General features: G+C 37.1%; 1 protein-coding gene across 1 annotated transcript in view; it reads right to left on the bottom strand.

Annotated features, from left to right (window-relative positions):
- Positions 1-19,087, bottom strand: part of RADX (RPA1 related single stranded DNA binding protein, X-linked) — a 96,476-nt gene that overhangs the window by 38,554 nt on the left and 38,835 nt on the right. The window lies entirely within an intron of this gene.

Raw genomic sequence — 19,087 nt, 5'->3', positions numbered from 1 at the left:
CTTCTGCACAGCAAAGGAAACAACCAAAAAAAACTAAACAGCAACCTATAGAATGGGAGAAGATATTTGCAAATGACATATCTGATAAAGGGTTAGTATCCAAAATATATAAAGAACTTATATAACTCAATACCCCCCAAATGAATATTCCAATTAAAAATGGCAGAAGACATGAATAGACATTTTTTCAAAGAAGACATACAGATGACCAACAGACACATGAAAAGATGCTCAACATCACTCATCATTAGGAAATGAGAAATTAAAACTACAATGAGATACCACTTCACACCTGTCAGAATGGCTAAAATTAGCACAAGAAAACAACAGGTGTTACCAAGGATGGAGAAAAAGGAACCCTTCTGCACTGTTAGTGGGTATTCAAACTGGTGCTACCATTCTGGAAAATAATACAGAGTTTCCTCAAAAAGCTGAAAATAGAACTACCTTATGATCCAACAATTGCACTACTACGTATTTACCCAGAGAATAAAAAACATTAATTCAAAGGGATACATGCACCTCAATCTTTATAGTGCATTAGCTACAATATCCAAATTATGGCAACAGCCGAAGTGTCCACTGGCTGATGAATGCACAAGGAAAATGTGATGTATATATATTTGCTATGTGTATATATGTGTGTGTGTGTGTGTGTGTGTGTGTGTGTGTATACAATGGAGTATTACTCAGCCACTAAAAAGAATGAAGTCTTGCCATTTGCAAAGACGGATGGAGCTATAGAGTGTTTTGCTAAGTGAAGTAAGTCAGTTGGACAAATATAAACACCACATGATTTCACTCATGTGGAATTTAAGAAACAAATGTGCAATGGGGAAAAAAGAGGCAAATCAAGAAAAGACTTAACTATAGAGAACAAAGTGATGGTTATCGGAGGGGAATGGGGGTGGGTGGGTGAAATAAGTGATGGGGATTAAGGCATACACGTGTTGTAATGAGCACCAGGTATTGTATGTGTTGTAATGAGCACCACGTACTGTATGGAAGTGCTGAACTGTTATATTGTACAGCTGAAGCTAATATTACACTGCATGTTGACTAACTGGAATTTAAGTAAAAAGTGTAAAAAATGCATCGGACAAAATCCAACAATTATTCATAATAAAAGAACACAGAAAACTAGGAGCAGACAGGATTTTCCTCAATATGAAAATGGGCTTTTACAAAAACGTCACAGCTAACATAATACTCAATGATAAAGTACTGAAAGTTTCCCCCCTAAAGATGAGAAACAAGACAGGGATATCCACTTTCACCAATGCTATTCGCCATTTTACTGGAAGTTTTAGTCAAAGCAATTAGATATGAAATAGAAATAAAATGAATCCAAATTGGAAAGGAAGAAATAAAATGACCTCTGTATGCATATGCCATAATCCCATGTATAGAGAATCTGCAAGAATCTACAGGAAGGCAACTACAGCTAATAAACCAAATCATCATATTTCCAGGTTACAAAATCAACACACATCAGTCAGGAGAGTTTCTACAAACCAACAATAAACAATATGAATCAGATATTAAGAAAGCAATTCCAATATTTTGAATTTTTTTAATGTTTATTTATTTTGAGAGAGAGAGAGAGAGAGAGAGAGAGAGAGAGAGAGAGAGAGAGAGAACCAGCAGGGGACGGGCAGAGAGAAAGAGAGAGACACAGAATTCAAAGCAGACTCCAGGCTCCAAGCTGTCAGCATAGTGCCTGGTGCGGGGCTCGAACTCAAGAACTGTGAGATCATGACCTGAGCTGAAGTCGGAGGCTTAACTGACTGAGCCACCCAGGCACCTCAAGCAATTCCAATTATAACAGCAACAAAAAGAATATAGGAGTACATTTGAGCAAGGAGGTAAAAGATTTGTGTCCTAAAAACTAAAACATTGCTGCAATAAAATAAAGCATACCTAAATAAACAAAAGACATCACATGTTCATGGACTGGAAAACAATATTGTTAAGATATCAATACTATCTGAAGTAATCTATATAACCAATGCAATACCTATCAAAATTTCAAAAGCCTATTTTGCATAAATGGTAAAACCTGATCCTCAGATTCATATGGAATTACAAGGAGTCCTGAATGCTAAAGCAATCTTGAATAAAAAGAACAAAGTTGAAGGACTCACACATCCCAATTTCAAAACTCAATACAAAGCTACAGTAATCAAAATAGTGTGCTACTGGCATAGGGACATTTAGACTAGTGGAATAGAACTGAGAGTCCAGAAATAAACACGTGCATCTATGGCCATTTGATTTTCAACAGGAATACCAACTCAATTCAGTGGGGAAAGAATTGTCTTTTCGACAATTGGTATTGTGAGAACTGAATTTCCCCATACCAAAGAATAAAGGTGGACTCCTGTCTCCTGCCCTATTTGGTCTTATATTTAAGACCAACAACCTAAGATATGAGCTAAAAACCATAAAACACAAGCAAACAGGAAAGAATCTTCATGATTTTGGATTTGGCAATGGAATATTAGATATGATACCAAAATCATGAGATTGAAAGAAATATTTAACAAAGTATTGATAAAGTATATAAAGAAAAAGAAAAAAACTGATAAATTGTAGTTCATTAAAATAAGAGTAAACCAAGAAGGATATATTTTACCTTGCTAATGAGTTTGGACTTTAAAATGTTTTAAGCAAGAAGTATGAACTGGTTAGTGTTTTGAAAAGATTGCTTTGATGTCAGTGTGGAGAACAGATTTAAATGTCTCTTCTTATTATTACTGAAGTCTAGGAATTTTTATTCCATTAATATTTTATGGTTTCATTGTCATAAGTAAACATTGATATGTGCAAAAAACAGTTTTGTGCATCAAAGGACATTATCAGGGAAGTGAAAAGAAAACCTATAAAATGGAAGAAAACATTTGAAAATCATATATCTGATGGAGATTTAATATATCCAGAATAAAAAACTCCCCAAATTGAATAAAAAGTCAAACAACTCAATTAAAAAACAATCAAGGAGGGGGGGTGTCTGGGTGGCTCAGTTGGTTAAGTGTCCAACTCTTGATTTTGGCTCAGGTCATGATCTCACAGTTGAGGTTGAGCCCCACGTCAGGCTCTGCTGACAGTGTGAAGCCTGCTTGGGATTCTCTCTCTCCCTCTCTCTCTGCAATTTCCCTGCTTGTGTGCTCTCCCTTTCTCTCTCTAAACTAAAAAAAAAAAAAAAAAAAAACAAAAACAAAAACAAAAAACAAGCAAAGGAAGTCAATGCACAACTCTTCAATGAAATCATACAAATGCCTAAAAAGCACATGAAAAGATGCTCAATATTATCAGTCATCAGGGAAATACAAATCAAAATCACAATGATATATCACTTCTCACTGATCAGGATGGCTATAATAAAAAATAAGAAAAAAATAAAAGAAGTTCTGGCAAGGATATGGAGAAGTTAGAACCCTCATACATTCCTGGTGGGCATGTAAAATGCTGCAGCTGCTATGGAGAATAGTTTTGGCAGTTCCTCAAAATTTAAACAGAAAACTATCATATGACCCAGCAATTCTACTTCTAGGTATATACTCAAAAGAATTGAAAATGGGGATCCAAATACCCGTTGACCAAAGTTCATAGCAGCAGTATTCACAATAGTTCAAAGGTAGAAATAACTCAAGTGTCCATCAATGGATAAATGGTTTAACAAAATGTGGTATGTACGTATATATACATTCATACTTACATATACACACGTATATATGAGAATAGTATCCAGCCACAAAAAGGAATGAAGTTCTGATACACACTACAACATAGATGAATCCTGAAAATATGCTAAGTGAAATAAGCTAGACACAAAGAACAAATATTGTATGATTCCAACTTATGGATTTACCTAAAATAGGCAGATTCACAGAGTAAGTAGATTAAAGGTTACAAAGGGCTAGGGGAGAGGAAAATGGTGGTTACTGCTTAATGGGTACAGCATATTTGGGGTGATGAAAAAGCTTTGGAAATGGATAGTGATGGTTGCACAACATTGTGAATATATTTTATGCCACTGAATTGTACAATTAAAAATGGTTAAATTGGCAAAATTTGCTATATATATTTACCACAAATACAATATTTACCATAATAAAAATATTTAAATATTCCTCTTCAAATATTTGGTAGAATTCACCAGTGAATATTTAAAATATTTACATGAACCTCCTGATGCAAGAAAATAGCACCTATGAAGTAGTCATGACCCCAACAAATTATACCCAAGTATCACCAAGTCTCTAGGTCCAACTATCAAATTTCAGAAAATAAATAAGACTGAGCACCTTAACATTGTAAGCATGAAATTGGCAACATTTAGACTGTGGGAAAGTCTACAGAAAACTGACTTGGTTACTTTAACAAATACATTTTATTGAAAAACAAAATAGATGGAAAGGAAGCTACAGATTAAGAATCTGTAAGAGATTTATCAGTCATTTCCAACAGAAGGACCTTATTTGGATCCCAAATAAATGCAAAAAATTCCCTTGAGATTCTCTCTCTCCCGCTCTCTCTCTGCTCCTATCCTGCTTGCATGTGTACTCTCTCAAAATAAACTTAAAAGAAAGAAATTACTGCCAATTTTTAAGGTATGATAATGATATTGTGGTCATATTAAAATAGTTCTTATCTTTTAGAGGTAATACTAAAATTTTACAGATGAAGTGATATAATATCTGTGTCCAAAAAATGTGGGATGAGTAGGTGTAAGTATAGGTGAAACAAGATTGGTCTAGAGTTGATAACTATTGGGAACTGAGTGATGCATAACATTGGTATATTATCCATGTGCTTTTTTTTTGTATGAGATACTGTACTTCATACTGTATTTTCCCCCATCAGTTTATTATGAGAAATTTCAAATATACGACAAAATTAAAAGAATTTTACAAGAACACTATATATCCACTACGCTTAGATTTTCCCATTTTAATGCATGAGCTATGGCCATCCTTATCCATCTATTAATCCATTTTATTTGTATTCTTTTCAAATAAAGACTTCTGTTAACTTTTTGATAAAAAGTTTCAGCATGCATATCATTACCCGGTTTAATATTTGTTTAAAATATTGTAATATAAAATTTACATGAAATACACACATCTCAGTTATGTGCACTTGACAAATGTATATACTTTAGGTAACCAAAACCCCTCTCAAGATATAAAGCACTGCTATCACCCAGAATTTTCTTTCTGCCCTTTCCCAGTCAATCGCCATACATCAGTTCAAACTCTATACTAAGACAACTACTGTTCTGATTTTTCCACCAGAGATTAGTTTTTCTTGTTCTGGATCTTAATATAAATGAATTAATACAGTATGCACTCTTTTGTGTAATATTTCTATCTTCATATTATTTTAGAGTTTCGTCTATTCTGTTACAATGTTTTGTATATTAGCAGTTCATTATGTCTTGGATACCAGTCCTTAGATATATATCTTGAGAATATTTCCTCTCCATCTGCAGCTAGTCTATAGATTTTTTTTTCAGTTTCCACTTTTTAATATTCTAAATGTTTATTTATTTGAGAGAGAGAGAGAAAATGTGAGTGAGTGGGGGGAAGGGCAGAGAAAGAGGGAGAGAGAATCCCAAGCAGGCTTTGCACTATCAGCATGGAGCCTGATGCAGGGCTCAACTTCACAAACTGTGAGATCATGACCTGAGCCAAAATCAAGAGTCAGATGCTCAACTGACTGAGCCACCCAGGCACCCCATTTTTAATATATTTAAATAAAATTTATACACATTTAAGGCTTACAACAGAATGATTTTATATACATACACATAGTAAAGTGATTACTACAGTTAAACTAATTAATGTATCACTCCTCACATACATGATGGGCACCTGAAATCTGTTAGGGTATTTCCAGTATTCAATATAGTATCAACTATAATCATCATGCTATACATTAGATCTTTAGACTTATTCATCCTCCATAACTACAACTTTGACTGACATCTCTCCATTTCCCCCACCTCCCTGCCCCAGGGTAACTACCATTCTACTCTCTACCTGTATAAGTATGACCTTTTTAGGTTCTATATACAGGTGAGATTATGTAGTATTTGTCTTAACCACGTGTTTCTGATGCTTTGGCATCTGGGGCTTTGGTGACCCTGGACAGACTCCTCTCTGGGCTAGCCAATTCTCAGAGACAGAAAACAACTTGCTTTGGACCTTTCATATGCAAATCAACCATCCCAGAGCCCAGAGCCTTTATAGGGCTTCTCATACTTTGAGTCACTAATTCCCCTACCCTAATGACCCTAGGACAGGGACCAGACAATGAGGGTCAGTCCTTATACCCCTGAGCCTGCTGAAATTATTTAAACTAGTCAATCCTAAATCTGCTTATCTGCCTTGCTTGTTTGTTTCCACAGAAACCACAATAGAGGCTTGTGCTGGAGCCTGGGTGGCTCAGTCGGCTGAGCATCAGACTTCTGATTTCAGCTCAAGTCATGATCCCAGGGTTGTGGGATTGAGCCCTATGTTGGGCTCCGTGCTGAGCATGGAACCTGGTTAGATATTCTCTCTCTCTCTCTCTCTCTCTCTCTCTCTCTGCCTCTTTCCCCGCTCACATACTCTCTCTCTCTAAAATTAAAAAAAAATGTCTCATGACCATGTTTTCCCATCACTCACTCTGCCTCCTGACTGACCCTGGTGCTACCCATGGCATGATGTATCCCCTCCTCTGGGGATCTGTGAATATAATACCTATCTTTTCAATGCCAATTGTCTCCTGATCTGATAGACTTGCCATACCTAAGTAATAATAAAACCTATATTTAAAAATGAAGGTTTGTTATACTACTCTGTTCACTTCTGTATATATGTGAATTTTTTCATAATAAAAATTTAATCTCTTAGTTGATAACACTGTTGCTCTGACTGAATTGTGTTACCCAAAAATTTATATTTTGATTCTTTAACCCCCCAGTACCTTAGAATATGACTATATAAAGAAAATAGAGACTTTAAAGAGGCCATTAAGTTAAAATGAAGCTGTTAGTGTGGGTCCGAATCTAATCTGACTGGCATCTTTATAAGAAAATGTGGATATACAGAGAGACACCAGGGATGCGTATGCACAGAAAGACAATCAGGTGAGGACACAGCACAAAAAGATGGCCATCTGAAAGCTATGGGGTGAGGGCTCAGGAAAAGCCAAACTTGCTGACACCTTGATCAGGGACTTGTAGCCTTCAGAACTATAAACAAAAAATTTCTTTTGTTTAAGCCATCCAGTTTGTGGTATTTTATGGCATCCCTGGCAAACTAATACAACTGCCTACCCAAACTAGAATACTGAGTCTGTCAAATTAAGACAAGGAGTAGGTAAATGAAGCACCCCTGAAGTCATTTCCCTACTCTGTTTTAGTCAATACCTAGATATGGTTGATTGTATTTTCAAATTTTCCTCTTGTCTCTTCTCTTACTCTTTTTTCTTTATTACCACTGCTCTATCCATGGCCTTTATCATCATTTACTGGCGTGTTTGGCTCTAGAGTTGTGTCCCTTAAACCCATCCCCCACATAGCATCAGAGTTTACTATTAAAATGCAAATCAAGATTCCAGGACCCATGAGCAGAGAGGCCTGTGGGACATTCCGGTCGGCCCTGGCAGGTTGATTTTACTGAGAGAGGAAGATGGCGGCATAGGACGATGCTGGGCTCACCGCATTCTGCTGACCAGTTACATTCCACCCACATTTGCCTAAATAACCCAGAAAACCCCCAGAAGACTAGCAGAATGGACTCTCTGGAGCCAAGCGTAGACGAGAGGCCCATGGAAGAGGGTAGGAAGGGCGGAGAGGCGGTGCGTGCTACATGGACAGGAGGGAGGGAGCTGGGTGGTGGAGGGGCAGCCCGCCTGGCAAGGCAGAGCCCCCGAGTCTGGCTTCCAAAAGCAGAGGGGCCAGAGAGAGTGTGTTCTGACAGCCAGCGGGACTTAACATCTGGAATGTTATAAGTCAACAGCTCTGTTCCGAGAGCGGGAGGGCTCGAGGACAACGGGAGGGAGAGTTGTTGAGCCCCGGAGGACAGAGCTCAGCTTGGCGGGGAACAAAGGCGCTAGGAAGCACCATCTCCCTTGCCCATCCCCCAGCCAAAATCCCAAAGGGAACCAGTTTCCGTCATGGAACTTGCTTGCATCGCGCAAATACCCAATGCCGTGCTTCTGCGGATCCATCCCTCCAACGGGTCTGCCTCCCTCCTGGTGCCCTAGGGCCTCTCCCGAAGCAGACCACAGAAGGCAAAGCGAGCTGAGTCTGCCCCTTCTGCCCCTGTGCACCGTGCGGATCCACCCTAGCTAATACGCCAGATCCCATCGAAGCAGCACCACAAGCCTGTCAGTGCGCAAGTAGCCCAAACAGGGGCAATACCACTCCACAGTGAGTCCTGCCCCTCGGAGAGGGGAAGATAAGGTACACACCAGTCTGACTGTGGCCCCAGTGGTGGGCTGGGGCCAGACATCAGGTCTGACTGAAGTCCCGCCCACCAACGCAAGTAACTCCAGACAGCACAGAGGAAGAGCCCTGCAGTTCTGCGCCACTCCAGGGACTATCCAAGATGACGAAACGGACGAATTCTCCTCAAAAGAAACTCCAGGAAGTAACGACAGCTAACGAACTAATCAAAAATGATTTAAGCAATGTAACAGAAAATGAATTTAAAATAATAGTTATAAAATTAATCGCTGGGCTTGAAAAAAGTATAGAGGACAGCAGAGAATCTATTACTACAGAGATCAAGGGACTAAGAAACAGTCAGGAAGAGCTAAAAAATGCTAGAAATGAGCTGCAAAATAAAACGGAGGCAACCACAGCTTGGATTGAAGAGGCAGAGGAGAGAATAGGTGAACTAGAAGATAAAGTTATGGAAAAAGAGGAAGATGAGAAAAAGAGAGATAAAAAAAATCCAGGAGTATGAGGGGAGAATTAGAGAACTAAGTGACACAAATAAACATAATAATCTACGCATAATTGGTATTCCAGAGGAGGAAGAGAGAGGGAAAGGTGCTGAAGGTGTACTTGAAGAAATAATAGCTGAGAACTTCCCGGATCTGGGGAAGGAAAAAGGCACTGAAATCCAAGAGGCACAGAGAACTCCCTTCAGAACTCAACTAACTTGAATCGATCTTCTGCACAACATATCATAGTCAAACTGGCAAAATACAAGGATAAAGAGAAAATTCTGAAAGCAGCTAGGAATAAACATGCTCTAACATATAAAGGGAGACCGATAAGACTCATGATGGATTTATCTACTGAAACTTGGCAGGCCAGAAAGGAATGGCAGGAAATCTTCAATGTGATGAACAGAAAATATATGCAGCCGATAATCCTCTATTCAGCAAGTCTGTCATTCAGAATAGAAGAAATAAAGGTTTCCCCAAACAAACAAAAACTGAAGGAATTCGTCACCACTAAACCAGCCCTACAAGAGGTCCTAAGGGGGATCCTGTGAGACAAAGTACCAGAGACATCACTACAACCATGAAACCTACAGACATCACAATGACTCTAAACCCATATCTTTCTATAATAACACTGAATGTAAATGGACTAAATGCTCCAACCAGAAGACACAGGGTATCAGAATGGTTAAAAAAAAAAAAAACAAGACCCATCTATTTGCTGTCTACAAGAGACTTATTTTAGAACTGAGGACACTTTCAGATTGAAAGTAAGGGGATGGAGAACTATCTATCATGCTACTGGAAGTCAAAAGAAAGCTGGAGTAGCCATACTTACATAAGACAAACTAGACTTTATATTAAAGGCTATAACAAGAGATGAAGAAGGGCATTATGTAATAATTGCAGGGTCTATCCACCAGGAAGAGCTAACAATTATAAATGTCTATGTGCCGAATACGGGAGCTCCCAAATATATAAAACAATTACACGCAAACATAAGCAACCTTATTGATAAGAATGTGGTAACTGCAGGGGACTTTAATACTCCACTTACAACAGTGGATAGATCATCTAGACACAGGATCAATAAAGAAACAAGGGCCCTGAATGAGACATTGGATCAGATGGACTTGACAGATATATTTAGAACTCTGCATCCCAAAGCAACAGAATGTACTTTCTTCTCGAGTGCACATGGAACATTCTCCAAGATAGATCACATACTGGGTCACAAAACAGCCTTTCATAATTATACAAGAATTGAGATCATACCATGCATACATTCAGACCACAATTCTATGAAGCTTGAAATCAACCACAGGAAAAAGTCTGGAACACCTCCAAAAGCATGGAGGTTAAAGAACACCATACTAAAGAATGAATGGGTCAACCAGGCAATTAGAGAAGAAATTAAGAAATATATGGAAACAAATGAAAATGAAAATACAATAATCCAAATGCTTTGGGATACAGCGAAGGGAGTCCTGAGAGGAAAATACATTGCAATCCAGGCCTATCTCAAGAAACAAGAAACATCCCAAATACAAAATCTAGCAGCACACCTAAAGGAAATAGAATCAAAGCAGCAAAGACACCCCAAACCCAGCAGAAGAAGAGAAATAATAAAGATCAGAGCAGAAATAAACAATATAGAATCTAACAAAACTGTAGAGCAGATCAATGAAACCAAGAGTTGGTTTTTTGAAAAAGAAACAAAATTGATAAACCTCTAGCCAGGCTTCTCAAAAAGAAAAGGAAGATGACCCAAATAGATAAAATCATGACTGAAAATGGAATTATTACAACCAATCCCTCAGAAATACAAGCAATGATCAGGGAATACTATGAAAAATTATATGTCAACAAACTGGACAACCTGGAAGAAATGGACAAATTCCTAAACACCCACACTCTTCCAAAACTCAATCAGGAGGAAATAGAAAGCTTGAACAGACCCATAACCAGCGAAGAAATTGAATCGGTTATCAAAAATCTCCCAACCATTAAGAGTCCAGGACCAGATGGCTTCCCAGGGGAGTTCTACCAGACGTTTAAAGCAGAGATAATACCTATCCTTCTCAAGCTATTCCAAGAAATAGAAAGGGAAGGAAAACTTCCAGACTCATTCTAGGAAGCCAGTATTACTTTGGTTCCTAAACCAGACAGAGACCCAGTAAAAAAAGAGAACTACAGGCCAATATCCCTGATGAATATGAATGCAAAAATTCTCAATAAGATACTAGCAAATCGAATTCAACGGCATATAAAAAGAATTATTCACCATGATCAAGTGGGATTCATTCCTGGGCTGCAGGGCTGGTTCAACACTCGCAAATCAATCAATGTGATACATCACATTAATAAAAGAAAAGATAAGAACTATATGATCCTGTCAATCGATGCAGAAAAAGCATTTGACAAAATTCAGCATCCTTTCGTAATAAACACCCTCGAGAAAGTCGGTATAGAAGCAACATACTTAAACATCATAAAAGCTATTTATGAGAAGCCCACAGCTAGTATCATTCTCAATGGGGAAAAACTGAGAGCTTTCCCCCTGAGATCAGGAACACGACAGGATGTCCACTCTCACCGCTATTGTTTCACATAGTGTTGGAAGTTGTAGCATCAGCAATGAGACAACAAAAGGAAATCCAAGGCATCAAAATTGGCAAAGATGAAGTCAAGCTTTCACTTTTTGCAGATGACATGATATTATATATGGAAAATCCGATAGACTCCACCAAAAGCCTGCTAGAACTGATACATGAATTCAGCAAAGTCGCAGGATACAAAATCCATGTACAGAAATCAGTTGCATTCTTATCCACTAATAATGAAGCAGCAGAAAGACAAATAAAGAAACTGATCCCTTTCACAACTGCACCAAGAAGCATAAAATACCTAGGAATAAACCTAACCAAAGATGTAAAAGATCTGTATGCTGAAAAGCATAGAAAGCTCATGAAGGAAATTGAAGAAGATAAAAAGAAATGGAAAAACATTCCGTGCTCATGGGTCGGAAGAATAAGTATTGTTAAAATGTCAATACTACCCAAAGCTATCTACGCATTCAATGCAATCTCAATCAAAATTGCACCAGCATTCTTCTCGAAACTAGAACACACAATCCTAAAATTCATATGGAACCACAAAAGGCCCCGAACAGCCTAAGTCATTTTGAAGAAGAAGACCAAAGCAGGAGGCATCACAATCCCAGACTTTAGCCTCTACTACAAAGCTGTCATCATCAAGACAGCATGGTATTGGCACAAAAACAGACACATACACCAATGGAATAGAATAGAAACCCCAGAACTAGACCCACAAGAGTATGGCCAACTAATCTTTGACAAAGCAGGAAAGAGTATCCAATGGAAAAAAGACAGTGTCTTTAACAAATGGTGCTGGGAGAACTGGTCAGCAACATGCAGAAGGATGAGACTAGACCACTTCCTTACACCATTCACAAAAACAAACTCAAAATGGATAAAGGACCTGAATGTGAGGCAGGAAACCATCAAAACCCTAGAGGAGAAAGCAGGAAAAGACCTCTGACCTCAGCTACAGCAATTTCTTACTTGCCACATCCCCAAAGGCAAGGGAATTAAAAGCAAAAATGAAATATTGGGACCTCATGAAGATAAAAAGCTTCTGCACAGCAAAGGAAACAACCAACAAAACTAAAAGGCAACCAACGGAATGGGAAAAGATATTTGCAAATGACATATCGGACAAAGGGCTAGTATCCAAAATCTCAAAGAGCTCACCAAACTCCACACCCAAAAAACAAATAATCCAGTGAAGAAATGGGCAGAAAACATGAATAGACACTTCTCTAAAGAAGACATCTAGATGGCCAACAGGCACATGAAAAGATGCTCAACGTCGCTCTTCATCAGGGAAATACAAATCAAAACCACACTCAGATATCACCTCACACCAGTCAGAGTAGCTAAAATGAACAAATCAGGAGACTATAGATGCTGGAGAGGATGTGGAGAAACGGGAACCCTCTTGCACTGTTGGTGGGAATGCAAACTGGTGCAGCCGCTCTGGAAAACAGTGTGGAGGGTCCTCAAAAAATTAAAAATAGACCTACCCTATGACCCAGCAATAGCACTGTTAGGAATTTACCCAAGGGATACAGGAGTGCTGATGCATAGGGGCACTTGTACCCCAATGTGTATAGCAGCACTCTCAACAATAGCCAAATTATGGAAAGAGCCTAAATGTCCATCATCTGATGAATGGATCAAGAAATTGTGGTTTATATACACAATGGAATACTACGTGGCAATGAGAAAGGATGAAATATGGCCCTTTGTAGTAACGTGGATGGAACTGGAGAGTGTTAAGTGAAATAAGTCATAGAGAGAAAGACAGATACCGTATGTTTTCACTCTTATGTGGATCCTGAGAAAGTTAACAGACGTCCATGGGGGAGGGGAAGAAAAAAAAAGAGGTTAGAGAGGGAGAGAGCCAAAGCATAAGAGACTCTTAAAAACTGAGAAGAAACTGAGGGTTGATGGGGCGTGGGAGGGAGGGGAGGGTGGGTGTAGGGTATTGAGGAGGGCACCTTTTGGGGTAAACACCGGGTGTTGTATGGAAACCAATTTGACAATAAGTTTCATATTAAAAAAAATGAAAAAAATAAAACTTACCATTTACTTATGTTAAATAAAATAAAATGCAAATCAAATTATGCCATACTGCCTCTTAATGTTTTCCAAAATCTCTCCCTTAGTGACTAGAGAATAAATCCAAGTTTCTTCATATGGCATACTAGGTCCTCCATTAATGTCGATCTTTCATATTTCTTCAGCCATTAGACTACTCCCTGTCTTACACTTTATACTCTAGCAACACCACAACAGTTGGTGGTTCCATGAGATTTCTATGAAATGTCTTATCTTTGTACCTATGCTAAAACTCTTGTAGGCTTATATACACTTAGCTAATTTGACAAACCTCTATTCATCTTTTAAGAATTAGTTCAAGTATCACCTGTATACTCTAGTGTTTTAAACTTATCTTTTATTTTTTTAGACAGAAAAATTGGAAAAATACATAGAATACCATAGTAAATACCAGTATATCCAACACCCAGAATTCACATTTTCAGACTTCTATTTTGCCATCTTTGCTTCAAATACTGTCATGTATTTTACTGTATAAGTTTTAAAACATCAACAGTAGGTAGGAGAGTACAGCGAATCCCCATGATTCTACCATCCAGTTTTAACATTTATCACCACATGGCCACCCTTCTTTCATGTATATTCTATGCTACTCCCAAACCTACTGTTCTTTTTAAAGCAAATCTTTGAGATATCATTTTACCCATAAATAATTCAACGTGTATCTTTAAAGGACTTCTTAAAAAACATGATATCATAACACTATTAATAATAATAATTTTAATGTATTATCAAATATTGTGGTCAAATTTTTCCATGGTCTCATAAACTATTTGAATTTGGTTTGCTCACATCAGGATGCTTCAGATAAAATAAAATAATAAAATAAACAGAACACTTAAGATGAGTTTTAAATCACCTTTCTTTACCCTTCCTGGCCACATTCTCTTCTTTCCTCCCCTAGAGACAACTAATGTCATTAATTACCTATATATCTTTCCATTCCAGAATAGATTCCTATATATGTATCTATGAAAAATAAATAGTTTGGCTTTGGACGTTCTTAGAAATGTGTACAAATTAAATTATAATACCCTCTTGTAGTTTTAAAAACAGTTATAAGTTTTATACTCTTTCATTACTACAACTGTTCATTTGTAGTTTTCTTTTTTAAATGTTTTTTAAATTTTTATTTATTTTTGAGACAGAGAGAGACAGAGCGTGAACGGGGGAGGGGCAGAGAGAGAGGGAGACAGAATTGGAAGCAGGCTCCAGGCTCTGAGCCATCAGCCCAGAGCCCGACGCGGGGCTCGAACTCACGGACTGTGAGATCATGACCTGAGCTGAAGTCGGACGCTTAACCAACTGAGCCACCCAGGCGCCCCTGTAGTTTTCTTTTTTATTCTTGGTCAGTATTGCTAGAGATTTCTCTACTGTGTAAATCTCTTAAGAGAACCAGCTTTAGGTTCCACTATTCTCTTTTTTGTTTTATATTTCACTAATTTGTTTGTAATTTTATTCTCATATCTTACTGACTCTAAAATGGTATAGGGGTGCCTGGCTGGCTCAGTCAGTAGAACATGTGACTCTTGATTTTGGGATTTGAATTACTTAAAAATAAAATATTTAAAAATACAATAAAATGCTTCAAATTTTAAAACACGTCATTATTTCATGTGCCACTAAAAAAATAGATTGCTAATTAAATAATGATGTATAATTCATTTTGGAATGTGCATCCCAGTATCAGAGATGTTAAAATATGCAAAAATGGATATCTTGGAATTGGTGACATATAGATTTTCCATCTGTTTAATTTGGGTTTGATTTTCTCCATTAGATTTTTTTAAAATTTTATTTAAATATAAGTTAGTTAACATACCATTAGATTCCTTTAAACATATTGAAACTTTTTTTATGGCCACAGTATGGTTAATCTTGGTAAATGTTCCATGTGTACTTGAAAAGAATATGTATTCTGCCATTATTAGGTAGAGTGTTCTATAAATATAACGTCAAGTTGGTTGATAATGTTATATATTCTTACTGATTTACTGTCTAGTTTTTCCTATCAATTCTTGGGAAAGGGATGTTAAAGTCCTTAAACATAATTGTGGATTTGTCTGTTTCTCCATTCAATTTGTCAGTTGCCATTTACCTAGAAGCTTTATTGTAAGGTATCTACACATTTAGGATTGGCATGTTTTCCTCGACAATTGTAAACAGTATAATATTCTTCTTTATTCCCTGCTCTGAAATCTACTTTGGTAAATACAGCCACTCCAGTTTTCTTTTTCATGCTATATATATATTTTCCATCTTTTTATATTGCATCTTTAAATTTAAAGTGGGTCTCTTTTAGATAGTATATAGCTGGCTCTTACTTTTTCATCCAATATGATAATCTCTGCTTCTTTATTGGGGTGTTCATACTATTTAGTTTAATGTAATTAACAATACAAGGCTTAAATTTGTTATTTTGCTATTTTTTTCTATTTGACAAATTTCTTCTTTATGTCCCTTTTTCTCTTGTCCTGCCTTCTCTTGGATTGAATATATTAAAAAATAATTCCATTTAGCTCTAACATTGACTTATTAGCAATGCCCTTTTTTAGTGGTTGCTATAGGGTTTATAACATACAACTTTAACTTATTATATCCAAGCAATGTTATGCCACTTCATGCATACAGTGTAAGTACTTCATAACAGTATTATCTCCATATCCCCTCTTGCCTCTGAGATCTTGTGGTCATACATTTTACTTCTATATAAACTACGAAGTTTACATTTTTATTATTTTTCAGTGAAAACATCAAAATTGAGAATATATATGTTTATATAATATATATATATATAATATATATGTATATATTATATATATATATTATATATATAAGTTTATTTTGAGAAAAAAGAGCTCATGCATGGGGAGGGGAGGGGCAGAAAGAGAGAGAGGGAGAGAGAGAATCCCAAGCAGGCTCTGCAGAGCCTGATGCGGGGCTCAATTTCATGAACTGTGAGATCATTACCTGAGCTGAAATCAAGTCAGATGCTCAACCGACTGAGTCACCCAGGTGCCCCAAGTGTGTCTCTTATATGCAGCATATAACTAGATTAATTTTTAAAACTGATGCATGAAAGCTTAACATGTTTTCATTTGTTGAAATTGTTGATGTATTTGGAATTATTTGTGCTATATAATTTTGTGGTTTTTCTTAATCATGTGTTTTCTTTCCTTCTTTCCTACCTTCCATTGTCCTGATCAAATTTTCACAATTCCCCTTTTTTTCTGTGCTGCTTCGAAAGCTATACCCCCTATACCTATTCTTTCAGCATGCCCTTAAAAATTTAACTCTCATGTTTGAAATTACAAAGCCTACAGTTCACCAATCACTTCCTTTCTCCATAAAGATAAAATGACCTAACAATGCTTTCTCATCTTCCCACCTATCTTATTTTAAATAGTATTTTAGTTTTACTTTGTTTCAAATCCCATGAAATTATTTACCATAGTTATTAATTTTTACTGCCTATTTTTAGTTATATTTACCAATATTTCACCAACTTCTTTCCTCATAATTTCTTCTTGCATTTTGATACTTACTTGGTTTATTTTAATTCTTTAGTAACTCTCATTGAGACAATATGAGTAATAACTCTCACAGTCTCTGAATATCTAGAAGTATATATATTTCACCCTCAAAGTTTGTTTAGATAGACATAGAATTCTAGGTTGGAAAACATTTTCTTTCAAGATTTTAAAGACATTTTCCATTATCTAAGGCATCTATGTTGCTGGTAAGAAATCTTCCAGTCTAATTATATTTCTTTTGTAGATGAATATGTGTTTTCTTTCTGGCAATTTAAGATTTAAATTTTTTTTAATTTTTATATCTGAGAGAGTGAGCGAGCAGGGAACAGGCAGAGAGAGACAGAGACAGAGACAGAGAATGTAAAGTAGGCTCCAGGTTCTGAGCTGTCAGCATAGAGCCCGACATGGGGCTCAAACTCACAAGTCATAAGATCATGACCTGAGCTGAAGTCAGACGCTTAACCGCTTAACTGACTGAGCCACCCAGGCGCCCCTCTTTCTGGCAGTTTTTAAGATATTTACTATCTGTGATGCAGTGCAGGTTCACTACGATGCATCTGCATATGAATTTAATTCTTCTGCTCAGGATTCATTGTGATCCTTCAACCTAATGATTAATGTATAATCCTTAATTTTGAAAATGTATCCTTCAAATATTGATTCTTCTTGATTATTCTGTCTTCCTGGAACTTTTATTAGATATAAATTGAACCTTCTCACCCTATCCACCATGGCAGTTTCCCAGATGTTTACTAATTAATTACACACATTTCAATAATATTGGAAGTGTGATCTTTGTTCGGTTACATACATTATTCTTTTCTTTTACCTTGCCAAACTCTTTAACTATCTCTGGTGTGATTTCCTCTGTACCTATCTTCCAAATGTACTAATTCTCTCTTCATCTACATTTGCTTCCTCTTCAACCCATTGTAAATATATAACTTATGGTTTCTATTCACTCCTTTAACCTTTTAAACACGTATTTACTTGAAAGCCTCTTTCTGATTGGTTTCGTATTTCTAGTTCCTAGGCTATAAATTTTCCCTACATATTACATCTGATCACATTGCCTCAAAGTAGTTCATTTTCTTGGCAAATCTGTAATTTTTTTAATCATGAATTCTCTACATTTTCTATGGGAGTCCCAAATACCCTAGGTTATAAGATGCCTCTTTGAGGCAGTTTCACACCTACCCTTGTCAAGACCTTAAGGGTTTCACTGATTTGAGATCAGATATTACTGTTAACTCCTTAGCTCAGTGTCCTCACCATTATAGTCCACTGAACTGTGACCACACCTCCATGTTGCACAGGTCTAAGATTCCAATTTCTCTCAGGTGACTTTTTCCCAACTATTGTCCAGAGGATAAATAAAGCTCCTTGATACTTCCCCACACCAATGGACATACTTTCTCTGGTCCTTCATAACCTTCCAACTTTATTTTAGTTCTACTTCACATGCAGGAGGCCTGTGGTCTGGACTCTCCTTGCCATATAGTTATTATACCTCAGCCTATAATCATTCAGGCCTCTATCTAGTTCTGAAATGCCCAAGAGCAGTTTTAATTTTAGTTCCTACTCACTGCTAAATTTAAAATGTTTTATTTCTAGCACCCAAGGATTTTTCATTCTTGCTCTGAGCTTTGTCATATATTTATAGTATAATGATTTTCCCCTTATTCTCTATGCTTTAATTTTTGGGGGGGATGCAGACTTCAGATCCTTTCGTGGGCTTTTAATCTGCCAGACTGACAAGAAATCAACCGCAAAATAAGAGTAACTCAAGGGGCTCCTGGGTAGCTCAGTCAGTTGAGAGTTCGATTTCAGCTCAGGTCATGACCTCATTGCTTGTGAGTTTGAGCCCCGCATCAGGCTCTGTGATGATAGCTCAGAGCTTGGAGC

Source organism: Acinonyx jubatus, chromosome X (assembly GCF_027475565.1).
Source record: "Acinonyx jubatus isolate Ajub_Pintada_27869175 chromosome X, VMU_Ajub_asm_v1.0, whole genome shotgun sequence".
NCBI classification, from domain to species: Eukaryota; Metazoa; Chordata; class Mammalia; order Carnivora; family Felidae; genus Acinonyx; species Acinonyx jubatus.
Note: the sequence above shows the minus strand (reverse complement) of the source record. Positions and strands in the feature narration are given on the sequence as shown.